Here is an 18,842-nt window from a genome sequence, read left to right on the forward strand (position 1 = left end):
GAAACTGAATGCAAAATTTCCAGATTTTACTTCTCGTAGTCATTTAAATAATTGGGATGAAAATTCATAGATTTTAGATTTCAAATCAAGGCGTTATTTCATAATATTCTTGCAAACTTACAAAAGATGTTTATGATTGCTCTAAAACTCAAACAAAAAATGGTTCTTATAAATTCAGAATCTGATCTAGTCTTATCTTCGGGATGCGTACTGGTTGACCTGATCTGCTTGGGAAAATATCTGCCATCAAACTCCCCTGAAATTTTCAACGGAAACTATTATATTTGATTCAAGGTGGTGGGTATTTAAGATTCGGCCCGGCCGAACTTACTGCTGTATATACTTGTTTTCATAAAAATTTGTTTCCTATATTTGTTTGTCTTCTATTTGAAATAAATCGAAGAGCATATCAAGTCCATTTAATTTTCACAACTTTCGATATAAAAACAAATCAACAACAATAAAAACAAAGCACAAAAGTTATAATAACTGGCAAGCAAAATAAGCCACATTTCCCCCCATGATAGCCGAATTTATTCCATGTGGTTGTGGTTTAATTGGGCCACATGGACATATCACCACCCTCGAACTTAATTTGTTGCTATCACCCACCATTTATTCACCGATATGGGGTTAATTGAATTTAATGTTGCTTCTGTTGCTGCTGCTAATGCTACCGTTTGTTATTCCAGTATTTTACCCCATCGAAATTTATGAATAAATTGTTGTTTGTATAGACATGTTTAATAAATAATAAATATATAATTGTGTTTATTTTTTTTCCCAATATAGCAGCACCATTTATACATTTACACATTTCTGACAGCCTTTCCCACTGTTTGCGATTACACAAATATTTGGTGTTAATTAACCACAATAAATATGAAATGAAAATAGGAAATTGACGTCGTAGTGGGAAACACAATTTGTGTTTGTTTTTACACTAAAAGAAAAATCGATTGGTGAGAAAAGGTAAATAATGGATCGATTAATAATATGTCTATTGACCGAATGCTAAAAGGTCATACTAGAAAAAGTATTGTTAGTAAAATACTTTATATTTTATACAAAGAAATTATTCCTTTCAAGGGCGCTATACCAAGACTCAATTTCTACGTTTCAATACGAGATTTTTCTACGATTTATCCATTGCCAGAAGTGATATATACGTGTGTCGAATAGGGGACCTTTACATTGACCTGATAGGTGCGAGGGATTTTTCCAATAAGAGAAAGGTATTTAATGAGAAATTTCACGTTTTTAAATAAATGATTGAATGATGTTTAATTCATAATAAAGACAAAGATAAGCGAATATTATTGAAAAACAAGTATATACGGCCGTAATTTCGGCCAGGCCGAATCTTATGTACCCGCCACCATGGATTGCGTAGAAACTTCTATTGAAGACGGTCATCCACAAATAAATTACCTGGGTTGCGGCCGATGGCAAGGCATCTTAAAACTTTTTAACATCATCTTCTAAATAGTAAGTTAGTCCATGCGGGATATGAAGTAGACAAAAGGAAGCTCGATTAAATACGTATGTATTCAGTTCTTGACCGGTATATATAGGGAACAAATAATTACGAAGCGATATGAACTTTTGGGCGGTAATTGTAGAGCCGCTTTATATGGGGGCTACATATAATTATGAGAACGAGTCTACCAAAAATGGCCGATTATTTACTGCTTGGTAGATTGGTAGAATTCTTGATGTTTTGGATTGCAAAATATTCCTCTCCAACTATGAAATGCTTCATAAATTTTCTATAGAAATAACATTTTGACAAAATTTTCTACAGAAATAAAATACTGACAAAATTTTCTATAGAAATAAAATTTTTGCAAAATTTTCTATAGAAAAAAATTTTGACAAAAATGTTCTATAGAAATAAAATTTTGACAAAATTTTCTTCAAAAATACAATTTTGACAAAATTTTCTACAGAAATAAAATTCTGACAAAATTTTCTGTAGAAATAAAATTTTGACAAAATTTTCTATAGAAATAAGATTTTGACAAAACTTTCTATAAAAATAAAATTTTGACAAAATTTTCTACAGAAATAAAATTTTGACAAGATTTTCTATAGAAATAAAATTTTGACAAAAGTTTCCATAGAAATAAAATTTTGACAAAATTTTCTATAGAAATAAAATTTTAACAAAATTATCTATAGAAACAAAAGGTTGAAAAAAAATTTCTATATAAATCAAAAGTTGATACAATTTTCTATAGAAATAAAATTTTGACAAAATTTTCTATGGAAATAAAATTTTGACAAAATCTTCTACAGAAATAAAATTTTCTATAGAAATAAAATTTTGACAAAATTTTCCATAGAAATATAATTTAAACAAAATTTTCTATAGAAATAAAATTTTAACAAAATTATCTATAGAAACAGAAGGTTGAAAACAAATTTCTATTGAAATTTAAAGTTGACAAAATTTTCTATAGAAATAAAATTTTGACAAAATTTTCCATAGAAATATATTTTTAACAAAATTTTCTACAGAAATAAAATTTTAACAAAATTATCTATAGAAACAAAAGGTTGAAAACAAATTTCTATTGAAATTTAAAGTTGACAAAATTTTCTATAGAAATAAAATTTTGACAAAATTTTCTTTAGAAATAAAATTTTGACAAAATTTTCTATAGAAATAAAATTTTGAAAAAATTTTCTATAGAAATAAAATTTTGACAAACTTTTCTATAGAAATACAATTTTGACAAAATTTTCTACAGAAATAAAATTTTGACAAAATTCTCCACAGAAATAAAATTTTGACAAAATTTTCTACGGAAATAAAATTTTGAAAAATTTTCTATAGAAATAAAATTTTGACAAAATTTTCTATATAAATAAAATTTTGACAAAATTTTCTATAGAAATAAAATATTGAAAAAATTTTCTATAGAAATAAAATTGTGACAAAAATTTCCCTATAGAAAGAAAAGCTTGAGAAAACTTGCTATAGAAATAAAATTCTAAAACAATTTGCCATAAAAATAAAATGATGACAAAATTTTTCATACGAAAAAAAAAATTGGCAAAATATATTGTGAAAATAAATTTTTGACAAAATTTCATATAGAAATAAAATTTTGACAAAATTTCCTATAAAAATAAAAATAAAAAAAACAAGTATATACGGCCGTAAGTTCGGCCAGGCCGAATCTTATGTACCATCCACCATGGATTGCGTAGAAACTTCTACGAAAGACTGTCATCCACAATCGAATTAATTGGGTTGTGGTATCTTAAAACTTCTTAAAATCGTTTTCTAAATTGTTAGTTAGTGGTATATGTTATATTAGACAAAAAAGGTATGTATAGGTAAGTCTACAACTAATTACGAACTTTTGCATGGTACGTAGAGAGCCAGAATTAAAATATGGGGGTCGCTTATATGTGGGCTAAATACAATTATGAACTTGATATGGACCAATTTTTGAGTGATTGGGGATCGATTTATCTGAGGGCTATATATAACTATAGACCGATATGGACCTAGTTAGGCATGGTTGTTAACGGCCATATGCTAGCACAATGTACCAAATTTCAACTGACTCGGATGAAATTTGCTCCTCCAAGTGGCTCCAAAACCAAATTTCGGGATCGGTTTATATGGGGGCTATATATGATTATGGACTGATATGGACCACTTTTGGCATGGTTGTTAAATATCATATACTACCACCACGTACCATATTTCAACCAGATCGGATGAATTTTGCTTCTCCAAAAGGCACCGAAGGTCAAATCTGGGGATCGGTTTATATGGGGGCTATATATAATTTTGGACTGATATGAACCAATTCCTGCATGGTTGTTGGATACCATATACTAACATCACGTACCAAATTTCAACCGAATCGGATGAATTTTGCTCTTCCAAGGGGCTCCGGGGTTCAAATCTAGGGATTGGTTTATATAGGGGCTATATAAAAATATGGACCGATTTCCACCACTTTTTGCTTTGGTGTTTGAGGCCATATATTAACACCACGTACCAAATTTCAACAGAATTAGATTACTTTGGTCTTCCAAGAGGCTCCCGAGGTCAAATCTGGTGATCAGTTTATATGGGGGCTGAATATATTTATGGGCCGATGTGGACCAATTTTTGCATGGTTGTTAGAGATCATATGCTGACACCATTTCAACCGGATCGGATGAAATTTGCTTCTCTCAGAGGCTCCGCAAGTCAAATCTGGGGATCGGTTTATATCGGGGCTATATATAATTATGGACCGATGTGGACCAATTTTTGCATGGTTGTTATAGACCATATGCAAACACCATGTACCCAATTTCAGCTGGATCGGATGAAATTTGCTTCTCTTAGAGGCTCCGTAAGCCAAATCGGGGGATCGGTTTATATGGGGGCTATATATAATTATGGACCGATATGGACCAATTTTTGCATGGTTGTTAGAGACTATATACTAACACCATGTACAAAACTTCAGCCGGATCGGATGAAATTTGTTTCTCTTAGAGGATTGTCAAGCCAAATTTGCAATACCATCCGACCTACATCAATAGCAACTACTTGTGACAAGTTTCAAGTCGATAGACGGACGGACATGCTCAGATCGACTCAGAATTTCACCACGACCCAGAATATATATAGTTTATGGTGTCTTAGAGCAATATTTCGATGTGCTACAAACGGAATAACAAATATTAATACCTCCATCCTATGGTGGAGGGTATAAAAATTCTATAGAAATAAAATTGTATGAAAATTTACTATAGAAAAAGAAGTTTTTAAAAAATTTGCTATAAAAATTAAATTTTGATATAATTTTTCATAAAAATATCATTTTGACAAATGTTTGTATAGAAGGAAAATTTCGACAAAATGTTCTATAGAAGTAAAAATTAAACAAAATTTTTCATAGAAATAAAAATTTGAAATTTTTTTCTATAAATTCAATATCTTTAAAGATATTAACTTTCGTGTTGGGTCATATTATCACAGTTCATTTTACGTAAGTTCCCCTTTTTGTAGAAGTAGTAACTTTCCCTATTTGTTCCTCTTTAATTACTACGCAAAAATTGGTATGACGGCTCGTAATTATTTATATACCCCTCATAAATACCGGTCAAGAACTGAATTATATAAGTATTTAATATGCCTTTTTTGTCTAACACAGCTTTTGTGGATTACAGCCTTGTGGAACTTACATGGTGGAGGGTACATAAGATTCGTCCTGAATGAACTTACAGCCGTATGTAAGTCCTCTGATAAGTCCCCGGTCTGACACATAGATGGCGTCGCTAGTATTAAATGCATATTATTTTTATATAGTACTGTAAGTCAATTAGTTTGTGAGATAGAGCGTCTTTTGTGAAGCAACTTTTGTTATTGTGAAAAAAAAAATGGAAAAAAAGGAATTTCGTGTTTTGATAAAATACTGTTTTTTGAAGGGCAAAAATACGGTGGAATCAAAAACTTGGCTTGATAATGAGTTTCCGGACTCTGCCCCAGGGAATTCAACAATAATTGATTTGTATACAAAATTCAAGCGTGGTGAAATGAGCACGGAGGACGGTGAACGCAGTGGACACCCGAAAGAGATGGTTACCGACGAAAACATCAAAAAAAATCCACAAAATGATTTTGAATGACTGTAAAATGAAATTGACCGAGATAGCAGAAGCCTTAAAGATATCAAAGGAACGTGTTGGTCATATCATTCATCAATATTTGGATATGCGGAAGCTCTGTGTAAAATGGGTGCCGCATGGAATAATTTTTATCGATTATATTGAGAAGGGAAAAACCATCAACAGTGACTATTATATGGCGTTATTCGAGCGTTTGGAGGTCGAAATCGCGGCAAAACGGCCCCATATGAAGAAGAACAAGTATATACGGCCGTAAGTTCGGCCAGGCCGAAGCTTATGTACCCTCCACCATGGATTGCGTAGAAATTTCTACTGAAGACTGTCATCCACAATCGAATTACTTGGGATGCGGTAACACTTGCCGATGGCAAGGTATCTTAAATCTTCCTAACACCGTAATATATACCACATAGTCCATACGTGATATATATAAAAATAAAAAGGCCGATTAAATACGTATATAATTAAGTTTAAAGTTTCTATAGAAATAAAATTTTGACAAAATAAAATTTTGATAACATTTTCTATAGAAGTAAAATTTTGAAAAAATTTTCTATAGAAAAAAAATTTGGAAAAAATGTTCTATAGAAATAAAATTTTGACAAAATTTTCTATAGATATAAAATTTTGCCAAAATTTTCTAAAGAAATAAAATTTTGAGAAAATTTTCTATAGAAATAAAATTTTGACAAAATTTTCTATAGAAATAAAATTTTGGTGGATTATTTTTGGCTCAAGTGGCAACCATGATTCTGAACCGATATGGACCAATTTTTGTGTGATTGGGAATCGGCTATATATAACTATAGACCGATACGGACCAATTTTGGCATGGTTATTAGCGGCCTTATACTAACACCACGTTGCAAATTTCAACCGGATCGGATGAATTTTGCTCCTCCAAGAGGCTACGGAGATCAAATCTGGGGAACGGTTTATATGGGGGCTATATATAATTATGGACCGATATGGACCAATTCTTGCATGTTTCTTAGAGACCACATTCTAACACCATGTTCCAAATTTCAACCGGATCGGATGAATTTTGCTCCTCCAAGAGGCTCCGGAAGACAAATCTGGGGATCGATTTATATGGGTGGGGGCTATACCAAATTTCAATCGGATCGGATGACGTTTGCTCCTCTAAGAGGCTCCGGAGGTCAAATCGGGGGATCGGTTTATATGGGGTCTATATTTAATTATGGACAGATGTGGACCAATTTCTGTATGGCTGTTAGAGACCATATACTAACACTATGTACCAAATTTCAGCCGGATCGGATGAAATTGGCTTCTCTTAGAGCAATCGCAAGCCAAATTTGGGGGTCCGTTTATATTGGGGCTATACGTAAAATCGGACCGATATAGACCAATTTTTGCATGGTTGTTAGAGACCATATACTAACACCATGCACGAAATTTCAGCCGGATCGGATGAAATTTGCTTCTCCGCAAGCCAAATTTGGGGTCCGTTTTTATGGGGGCTATACGTAAAAGTGGACCGATATGGCCCATTTGCAATACCATCCGACCTACATCAATAACAACTACTTGTGCCAAGTTTCAAGTCAATAGCTCGTGTCGTTCGGAAGTTAGCGTGATTTCAACAGACGGACGGACATGCTCAGATCGACTCGGAATTTCACCACGACCCAGAATATATATACTTTATGGGGTCTTAGAGCAATATTTCGATGTGTTACAAACGGAATGACAAAGTTAATATACCCCCATCCTATGATGGAGGGTATAAAAAGTGTTGTTCCACCAAGACAACGCACCGAGCCACAAGTCATTGAGAACGATGGCAAAAATTCATGAATTGGCCTTCGAATAGCTTCCCCACCCACCGTATTCTACAGATCTGGCCCCCAGCGACTTTTTCTTGTTCTCAGACCTCAAAAGGATGCTCGCAGGGAAAAAATTTGGCTGCAATGAAGAGGTGATCGCCGAAACTGAGGCCTATTTTGAGGCAAAACCGAAGGAGTACTACAAAAATGGTGTCGAAAAATTCGAAGGTCGTTATAATCATTGTATCGTTCTTGAAGGCAACTATGTTGAATAATAAAAACGAATTTTGACAAAAAAAAAATGTGTTTTCTTTGTTATCAGCCAACCTGTTACGTTGGCCTTTGTAGTCATATGAATGTAAATCGGGCGAGTGATATATATGGGAGCTATATCTAAATCTAAATCGATTTCAACCAAATTTAGCATGCATAATAAGAATCTTAGTTCTACTCCCTATTCAAAAATTAAAGAAAATCAGTGTAAAACTTTTGCTTCTGGGGTCATATAAATACATATCGGCTGAACGATGTATATGGGAGCTATATCTAAATCTGAACCGATTTGTCTGATATTTTGCAAGATATACGAGACTCACAAAACATTTGAATATCCGAAATTAGATCGGTTGATAAATACGTCATTTATGAACAGATCGGCAATAAATATATATGCACGCTCACAAAAAATCGCTTCTGTAACATATACTCCCAAACATATTTTGCTTCAAGCATATACATTTTTGGGTATTGCCCAAACATTTATATGTTTGATCTCTTCCAATATATAATATGTTTGAAAGCATATTGGTCTAAAAAATATATGTTTGGGTAGTCAATTTCCAAACATTATGTATTTTTGCATCCAAATTCAATAATGTTATCTTCCAAAAAACAATATGTTATTATGTGACCATATAACATGTTTGGAAGCATTTTGCACCCAGAAATATTATATGCTTAAAAAAATTCTCCCAAACAATATTGTGCTCAAAATTTTATTTATTTATTTATATATTTACAATCATAATGAATTATGAAAATAAACAGGTAATATAGGTGCTAACAACATAGGTGTTCGACCTGAATGCTCAAAATTTTGTTTCTACCCAATTGTATATTCCCCCACATCTTTCTCACTTCCACGAGATTTTTAAGTTCTTAGCACCTTTTTCTGTAATACAAACATTGTAGAATAAATTATTCAATTTTATGATTTTTATACCCACCACCATAGAATGGTGACGGGGGTATAATAAGTTTGTCATTCCGTTTGTAACGCATCGAAATATCGATTTCCGACTATATAAAGTATATATATTCTTGATCAGGGAGAAATTCTAAGACGATATAACGATGTCCGTCTGTCCGTCTGTCTGTCTGTCTGTCTGTCTGTCTGTCTGTTGTAATCACGCTACAGTCTTCAATAATGAAGCAATCGCGCTGAAATTTTGCACAAACTCGTCTTTTGTCTGCAGGCAGGTCAAGTTCGAAGATGGGCTATATCGGTCCAGGTTTTGATATAGTCCCCATATAAACCGACCTCCCGATTTGGGGTCTTGGGCTTAGAGAAATCGTAGTTTTTATCCAATTTGCCTGAAATTAGAAATGTAGAGGTATTTTATGACCATAAAGGGGTGTGCCAAAAATTGTGAGTATCGGACAATATTTTGGTATAGCCCCCATATAGACCGATCTCCCGATTTTACTTCTTGGGCTTATAGAAACCGCAGTTTTTATTCAATTTACCTGAAATTGGAATTCTAGAAGTATTGTAGGACCACAAATACGTATACCAAAAATTGTGAGTATCGGTCCATGTTTTGGTATGGTCCCCATATAAAAGGACCTCCCGATTTGGGGTCTTGGGCTTATAGAAACCGTAGTTTTTATCCAATTTGTCTGAAATTGGAAATCTAGAGGTATTTTAGGATCATAAAGAGGTGTGCCGAAAATGGTAAGTATCGGTCCATATTTGGTATAGCCCCCATATAGACCGATTTCCCGATTTTAATTCTTGGGCTTCTAGAATCCGAAGTTTTTATCCTATTTGCCTGAAATTGGAAATCTAGTGGTCCGATTTGGGGTCTTGGGCTTAGAGAAATCGTAGTTTTTATCCAATTTGCCTGAAATTAGAAATGTAGAGGTATTTTATGACCATAAAGAGGTGTGCCGAAAATGGTGAGTATCGGTCCATATTTTGGTATAGCCCCCATATAGACCGATCTCCCGATTTTACTTCTTGGGCTTATAGAAACCGCAGTTTTTATTCAATTTACCTGAAATTGGAAATCTAGAGGTATTGTAGGACCACAAATACGTGTGCCAAAAATTGTGAGTATCGGTCCATGTTTTGGTGTGGTCCCCATATAAAACGACCTCCCGATTTGGGGTCTTGGGCTTATAGAATCCGTAGTTTAAATACAATTTGTCTAAAATTGGAAATTTATAGGTATTTGAGGACCATAAAGGGGTGTGCCAAAAATGGTGAGTATCGGTCCATGTTTTGGTATAGCCCCCATATAGACCGATATCCCGATTTTACTTCTTGGGTTTCTAGAATCCGTAGTTTTTATGCGATTTGCCGAAATTGTAAATATTATTTTAGGCTCCCAAAAACGTGTATCGGATTAAGTTTTTATCGGTCCTTTTGGTAATGTCTCCATATAGACCGACTTCATTTCTTGAGGGTATAGAAGGCGCACTGATCATGAAAATTGCTTGAAACTCAATGTAAAATTTTCAGATTTCAGATACTTCTCGGGTGAAAATCTACAGATTTAAGATTTCAAAGCAAGACGTTATTTTATAATTTTCTTGCACACTTACAAGAGATGTTAATGATTCCTCTAAAACTCAAACAAAAATGGTTCTTATAAATCCAGAATCTGATATAGTCCTCATAGGTGAAATCTTTAAATTTATCTTCGGGAAGTGTCCTCAAGTCCTCAATCCCTCCTGAAATTTCAAAGGAAACCCTAATATTTGGTTCATGGTGGTGGGTAGTTAAGATTCGGCCCGGCCGAACTTAGTGCTGTGTATACTTGTTTTTTATTTTAATTTTACCTTTTGCCGGACGGGGATTCGAACAGCGGACCACACAGTTTGTAAGGATCAAAGAAGTAGCTGATCAATTGCCCAAGGAAAAATAAAATGTTAATTTTGTAATAACAAGCAACAACCACCAACTTAATTCAAAATCGCTCCCTGTTAAATAGCGCTCCAAGCTACTAAACACATATATGTTTATAGGCTATTTCTAAATTAATATATGTTTGCATACAAGCATATTATATTTACAAACATTTTATGTCCCAAACATAATATGTTCTAACATATTAACATATATGTCCCAAACATGTTATGCTAGTTTATGAACATTATATGCTTGCACTCAAAAATATTGTGTTTAAAAATTTGTGTTCCAAACATATAATGTTTATAGCCAAACATATGAAAAACAGTCTTTTTCAACCGTGTGGCAGGTATATCTAAATCTAAACCATTTTTTTTCAAAATCAATAAGGATCGTCTTTGAGCCGGAAAACGATCCGACTAAAACTGAAAGCTGTACTTTACAAAAATACATCAACAGACAGACAGACGGACATACAGACAGACAAACGGACGGACATCGCTAAATCGACTAAGAATTAAATTCTAAGTCGATCGGTATGCTAAAAGATGGATCTATGAATGTTCCTTTTGGGCGTTACATACAAATGCATACACTTATTGTACCCTGTACCACAGTAGTAGTGGAGGGTATAAAAATTTTGTGCACATGAACACAGTTTATCATTTAATATGGTTAACATAGATTCAGGGTCAAAATATGTCCGTAACATATCTCGCTCTCTCTCTTCGCTGCCACCACAATCCAACATTTTAAATAAGGGACCAAATTTTTTCTCTAGGTGCACAATCGCAACGCATTCTGCTTTTTTTTTTGATATTTATCTTGTTACCTCCATGCTTTTGTTATGAATGCGTTTGTGTTTTGGCACATTACCAAAGTATTCAACGAAGTAGGCAGGGAATAGAGCAGGCCATCTGCTATTAGGCCTGAAGTTGTTAATAATAATGAAAATGTGTGCCTATAAATGGGTAATTGAATTAAATTCACCATTTTGTGAGTTAGTTAACACAATATCGAATATTCAATAAGTAAAAGAGGTTTTTGGAAAAATATGAGATACATTAATTTCATTATGGGATATGGGATGTGTTAAATGTTTAAATAAACATATGCGTGTGGGTATATGTGAATGAAAATGTAACATTTTTACTCGATTAAGAAGAAAGTAGAAACTGTAGCCAGTTTATACGGCCGTTTGTTCGGCCAGTCCGAATTGTATGTACACTAAAAAAACAGTAAACCCACCAGGAAGAAAAATTTTGATTAAGTTTAGAAAATTTAGATTATTTTTAGAAAATTACAAATGCAAACATCACACCGATACCACAAAAATAAGTAAATATATTTCAACAAATTTAAGAAAATTTATTAGGCATAATTATTTTTTTTTTCCAATTGTTAACGAAAATTTTGTAGTATGAAGGACAAAATTGGAGTTCAAATTTCAATCAAAATTGGAATGCATATCCAGAACATTAATTAAAGCAAATCATGACAAAATTCTGGCTTCTGGGGCCGATCGGTCGAAATATATATGTATGGGAGCTATATCTAAATCTGAACCGATTTCCACCAAAATTGGCACATATATCGAGAACGTTAATTCTATTCCCTGTAATGTAAAGCATATCAGGGTAAAACTCTAGTAGCTTCTGGGGCCATATAAGTGTATATCGGGCGAAATATATAGGAGCTATAACTAAATTTGAACCGATTTCAACCAAATTCGGCACACTTTATGACACTATGAATTTCACTCTTTGAATTTAAGACCGATTTTAAAGCAAATCGGCCTTAAATTCTGGCTTCTGGGACCATAGTAGTAGATATCGGGCGAAAGATATATGTTGGAGCTGTATCTAAAAGTGAACCGATTTCTTCCCAAATCAAAACCAAAATCCATTATTATCCAAAACACACATTTGTAGTCGATTGGATTAAAAGTCTATGATCACAAAAATGTGTTCACAGATAGACGAACATGGCTGGATCGACTCAGGGGCTGACCCTAAGCAATATTGGCATAGAGACCATATCTCTATCTCGTTTCCTTCTGGGTTTTGCAAACATATGCACTAACTTATAATAGCACCAATTTTCGTACGGTACTTAGAGAGCCAGACGGATCGGATGAAATTTCTTCCTTCATGAGTCTCCAGACACCAAATTGGGGGTTGGTTTATATGGCGAGTATATCTTAAATTGATGGGAGCCACCGTGGTGCAATGGTTAGCATGCCCGTCTTGCATACACAAGGTCGTGGGTTCGATTCCTGCTACGACCGAATACCAAAAAGTTTTTCAGCGGTGGATTATCCCACATCAGTAATGCTGGTGACATTTCTGAGGGTTTCAAAACTTCTCTAAGTGGTTTCACTGGAATGTGGAACGCCGCTCGGACACGGCTATAAAAAGGAGGTCCCTTGTAATTGAGCTTAACATGGAATCGGGCAGCACTCAGTGATAAGAGAGAAGTTCACCACTGTGGTATCACAATGGACTGAATAGTCTAAGTGAGCCTGATACATCGGGCTGCCACAGAACCTAACCTAACCTAACCTACCTTAAATTGATCCGATATTTGCCAGTTGCAATACCATCTGACCTACATCCATAACAACTACGTGTGCCAAGTTTCAATACGGTAGTTTATGTCGTTCGAAAGTTTGCGTGATATTAGGAGACGGACGGACGGGCATCGCTTGATCGATTTTGAATTTCACCAGAACCCAGACCTTCTATACTTTATGGGATCTGAGACCAATATTTCGAAATATTAAAGCGGAATGGCAAACTTAGTATAACCCCTCCTATGGGTACACCAAAAAGAAAAATTACTTTCCTCCGGAACGAAATTTTAGACAAACGAAATTCTCATTTGTTCAAAAGTATTTTCTTTAAGAGCAACTAAATCTGAATTTATTAAAAGCGTTGCAACGGTTGTCTCCAATCTTTTTATATCCTCCACCATAGGATGGGGGTTTATTAACTTTGTCACTCCGTTTGTAGCACATCAAAATATTGCCCTATATATCCTGGGTCGTTGTGAAACTCTGAGTTGATCTGAGCATGTCAGTCCGTCCGTCTGTTGAGATCACGCTAACTTCCGAACGAAACAAGCTATCGACTTGAAACTTGGCACAAGTAGTTTTTATTGATGTAGGTCGAATGGTATTGCAAATGGGCCATATCGGTCCACTTTCACGTATAGCCCCCCTATAAACGGACCCCCAAATTTGGCTTGAGGATCCTCTAAGCGAAGCAAATTTCATACGAACCGGCTGAAATTTGGTACTTGGTGTTAGAATATGGTCTCTAACAACCAAGCAAAAATTGGTCCACATTGGTCCATATTTATATATAGCCCCCATATAAACCAATCCCTAGATTCGGCTTGCGATTGCTTTAAGAGAAGCAGATTTCATCCGATCCGGCTGAAATTTGGTACATGGTGTAAGTATATGGTGTCTAATGACCATGAAAAAATTGATCCACATCGGTCCATAATTATATAGAGCCCCCATATAAACCGATCACCAAATTTGACCTCCGGAACCAAAATTCATCTGATTCAGTTGAAATTTGGTACATGCTGTTGATATATGGCCTCAAATACCCATGCAAAAATTGGTCGAAATCGGTTCATGATTATATATAGCCCCTATATAAACCGATCCCCCTTGGAAGAGAAAAATTCATCCGATTGGGTTGAAATTTGGTACGTGATCTTAGTACATGGTATCCTATAACCATGCAGGAATTGGTTCATATCAGTCCATAATCATATATAGCCCCCATATAAACCGATCCCCAGATTTGACCTCCGGTGCCTTTTGGAGAAGCAAAATTCATCCGATCTGGTTGAAATTTGGTACGTGGTGGTAGTATATGATATTTAACAACCATAACAAATGTGGTCCATATCAGTCCATAATCATATATAGCCCCTATATAAACCGATCCCGAGATTTGGTTGTGGAGCCTCTTGGAGGAGCAACTTTCATCCGAGTCAGTTGAAATTTGGTACATTGTGCTAGTATATGGCCGTTAAAAACCATGCTAACTAGGTCCATATCGGTCTATAGTTATATATAGCACTCAGATAAATCGATCCCCAATCATAAAAAAATTGGTCCATATCAAGTTCATAATTGTATATAGCCCCCATATAAGCGACACCCATATTTCAATTCTGGCTTTCTACGTACCGTGCAAAAGTCCATATCGATTCGTAATTATTTATAGACTTACCTATACATACCTTTTTATACCCACCACCGTAGAATGGTGACGGTGGTATAATAAGTTTGTCATTCCGTTTGTAACACATCGAAATATCGATTTCCGACTATATAAAGTATATATTCTTGATCAGGGAGAAATTCTAAGACGATATAACGGTGTCCGCCTGTCTGTCTGTTGTAATCACGCTACAGTCTTCAATAATCAGGCAATTGTGCTGAAATTTAGCACAAACTAGTCTTTTGTCTGCAGGCAGGTCAAGTTCGAAGAAGTTCGGTCCAGGTTTTGATATAGTCTCCGTATAAACCGACCTCCCGATTTGGGGTCTTGGGCTTATAGAAATCGTATTTCTTATCCAATTTGCCTGAAATTTGAAATGTAGAGGTATTTTATGACCATAAAGAGGTGTGCCAGAAATGGTGAGTATCGGTCCATGTTTTGGTATAGCCCCCATATAGACCGATCTCCCGATTTTACTTCTTGGGCTTATAGAAACCGCAGTTTTTATCCAATTTACCTGAAATTGGATATCGAAAGGTACTTCAGAACCTTAAAGAGGTGTTCCAAAAATGGTGAGCATCGGTCCATGTTTTGGTATGGTCCCCATATAAACCGATCTCCCGATTTGGTGTCTTGGGCTTATAGAAACCGTAGCTTTTTTTCCAATTTGCCTGAAATTGAAAATCTAGAGGTACTTGAGGACCATCAAACGGTGTGCCGAAAATGGGCCGTATCGTTCCATGTTTTGATATAGCCTCCATATAGACCGATCTCCCGATTTTACATCTTGGGTTTATAGAATCCGTAGTTGATATACAATTTGCCTGAAATTGGAAATTTATAGGTATTTTAGGACCATAAAGAGCTTTGCCACAAATGGTGAGTATCGGTCCATGTTTTGGTATAGCCGCCATATAGACCGATCTCCCGATTTTACTTCTTGGGCTTCTAGAATCCGGAGTTTTTATCAAATTTGCCTGAAATTGGAAATCTGGAGGTATTTTCGGGCCATAAAGAGGTGTGCCGAAAACGGTGAATATCGGTCCATATTTTAGTATAGCCCCCATAAGAACGATCTCCCGATTTAACTCCTTGGGTTTCGAGAAACCGTAGTTTTTATCCGATTTGCTTGAAATTGTAAATATTCTGGTATTTTAGGCTCACAAAAACGTGTATCGGATTAAGTTTTTATCGGTCCTTTTGGTAATGCCTCCATATAGACCGACTTCACTTCTTGAGGGTATAGAAGGCGCACTGATCATGAAAATTGCTTGAAAATCAATGTAAAATTTCCAGATTTTACTTGTCGGGTGAAAATCTACAGATTTAAGATTTCAAATCAAGCCGTTATTTTATAATTTTCTTGCACACTTACAAGAGATGTTAATGATTCCTCTAAAACTCAAACAAAAATGGTTCATATAAATCCAGAACCTGATATAGTCCTCATAGGTGAAATTTTTAAATTTATCTTCAGGAAGTGTCCTCAAGCCCTCCTGAAATTTCAAAGGAAACCCTAATATTTGGTTTTTGTATAAAAAATCTATTTTTCTAAAAGATTGTTATTAATTGAGTAACATAATTATTTGAAATTAAATATTTTGAAACTCAAGAAAAAGTCCCGTGTTTTCAAAAACAGGTGATTTTTTATGGTGTTTCCGATAGATAGCATATGTCTATACGTGGTTATTTGTTTATACTGTACAAGAATTTTATCATAATTAGTAAAAAATTTCTACATTTGCTGTGGAGTGTGGAAGAATCATGATTATTTGTACGAATTTTGACAAAACTCGAAAAGCCAAAGTACTCCATGTTTTTTCAGAATTAATCCCCAAAATTTTTCAAATTTGTTTTCATATTTTCAAAAATTTCTTTAAAAAAAAATTCTTTCCCCTAAACTATATGTCTAATGGACGGAGTTAAAATCGGAGAAAAATCGGAATTGTCCATTTTGTAAGTAAAAAATTGTCAAAATGACGATAAATCGGCAAAATTGGCAGCCCTGGAAGAGAGAGAGAGAGTGAGAGAGAAGGAGTACAAATTGAGAGAATTCCTTGAAGAATATTAATCGATGTCTTCCAAATAAAAAAAATATTTTAATATTTTTTATCGAATTTGAGGTTCGAACGAATCAATGGGCATGTTTGAGCTGAATCCATATTATCTGAAATTTACAGCAAATATTAATATTATTATCCTATGGTTAGGTGGCAGCCCGATATTATCAGGATCACTTAAACTATTTAGTCCATTGTGATACCACAGTGGTGAACTTCTCTCTTATCACTGAGTGCTGCCCGATTCCATGTTAAGCTCATTGCACCACGGTGGCTCCCGTTTATTATATGTTACTAAGGGGTTTTTGCACCCTTCAATAATACTGCAGTACAGGGTATAATAACTTTGAAATTGGGATAAAAACCACGTATATTTATAGGCAAGTTGAGCATACCATCTATAGCGATGCAAATTGAAGAATTCTCATCACGGACCGACCTACCATGTAATTTCTCTTTGCATTGATAATATAATTTGACCTCATTTGCAAAACAAACAAAAAAGAGTTTTGATTTTCTCAAAATGTTTTTTTTTTCTTTTCACCACAAATTAATTAAATTTATTATTAATATTTAGTTCAATTATGATTGACGCCGTTATGAGACTCATATCGCCCCATTGTTTAATAGAGCCAGTGTTTGGTAGTTTCATTGTCACTGATTGGACAAACCATCATCACTTCTGTTTTTATTTATTTTATAGATAATTTGTGAAAATTATCATTTGCTGAAACAATGAAAACAACAACAACACTACCATCATCTTTGTGTGTCAATTCATTTGGGCCAGCACCAGCAGTAGCAGAAATCAATGGAAAAATCATTCAGACTGTCAGTTTGCCTGCCAATGTCTGATGTTGGTTGCCATCAATTCTGGGTTTTCCACAAAGGCCAATCACTTTGCTGGCTATTGTTACATTGTTTGTGTTGAACTCCTAGCGGAATATGATGGTGAACAGTTTTTTCTACACCAAAAGAATTATTTTTGTCATTTTTATGTAAAACTCTTCATTAACTATTCATAGTTAGATTTCATTGAAAATACGAAAGAAAATATTAAAAAAAGGAAATCATTTCATATTTCTAGTGAAAAGTTTCTTTGATTGTACAAGAGCAATATTTCGTTTTTTTTTTCGAAGATAATTCTTTCGGTGTAGCAATACGATATTTGAAGTGACATTCATTGATTAACATTTCATTTTCGTTGTTCTTTTACTACAAAAATATACTTGGTAAATAAGAACAATATTTTGTAAAATTTTCATTTCATACATGAATACCACAGTTTTTTTTATACCCCCACCATAGAATGGTGACGGGGGTATAATAAGTTTGTCATTCCGTTTGTAACACATCGAAATATCGATTTCCGACTATATAAAGTATATATATTCTTGATCAGGGAGAAATTCTAAGACGATATAACGATGTCCGTCTGTCAGTCTGTCTGTCTGTCTGTCTGTTGTAATCACGCTACAGTCTTCAATAATGAAGCAATCGTGCTGAAATTTTGCACAAACTCGTCTTTTGTCTGCAGGCAGGTCAAGTTCGAAGATGGGCTATATCGGTCCAGGTTTTGATATAGCCCCCATATAAACCGACCTTCCGATTTGGGGTCGTGGGCTTATAGAAATCGTAGTTTTTATCCAATTTGCCTGAAATTGGAAATCTAGAGGTATTGTAGGACCACAAAGACGTGTGCCAAAATTGTGAGTATCGATCCATATTTTGGTATAGCCCTCATATAGATCGATCTCCCGATTTTACTTCTTGGGCTTATAGAAACTGCAGTTTTTATCCAATTTGCCTGAAATTTGAAATCTCGAGGTATTTTATGACCATAAAGAGGTGTGCCAAAAATGGTGAGTATCGGTCCATGTTTTGGTATAGCCCCCATATAGACCGATCTCCCGATTTTACTTCTTGGGCTTATAGAAACCGCAGTTTTTATTCAATTTATCTGAAATTG

This window comes from Haematobia irritans, chromosome 3 (genome assembly GCF_050003625.1).
Source record: "Haematobia irritans isolate KBUSLIRL chromosome 3, ASM5000362v1, whole genome shotgun sequence".
In the NCBI taxonomy this organism is placed as follows: Eukaryota; Metazoa; Arthropoda; class Insecta; order Diptera; family Muscidae; genus Haematobia; species Haematobia irritans.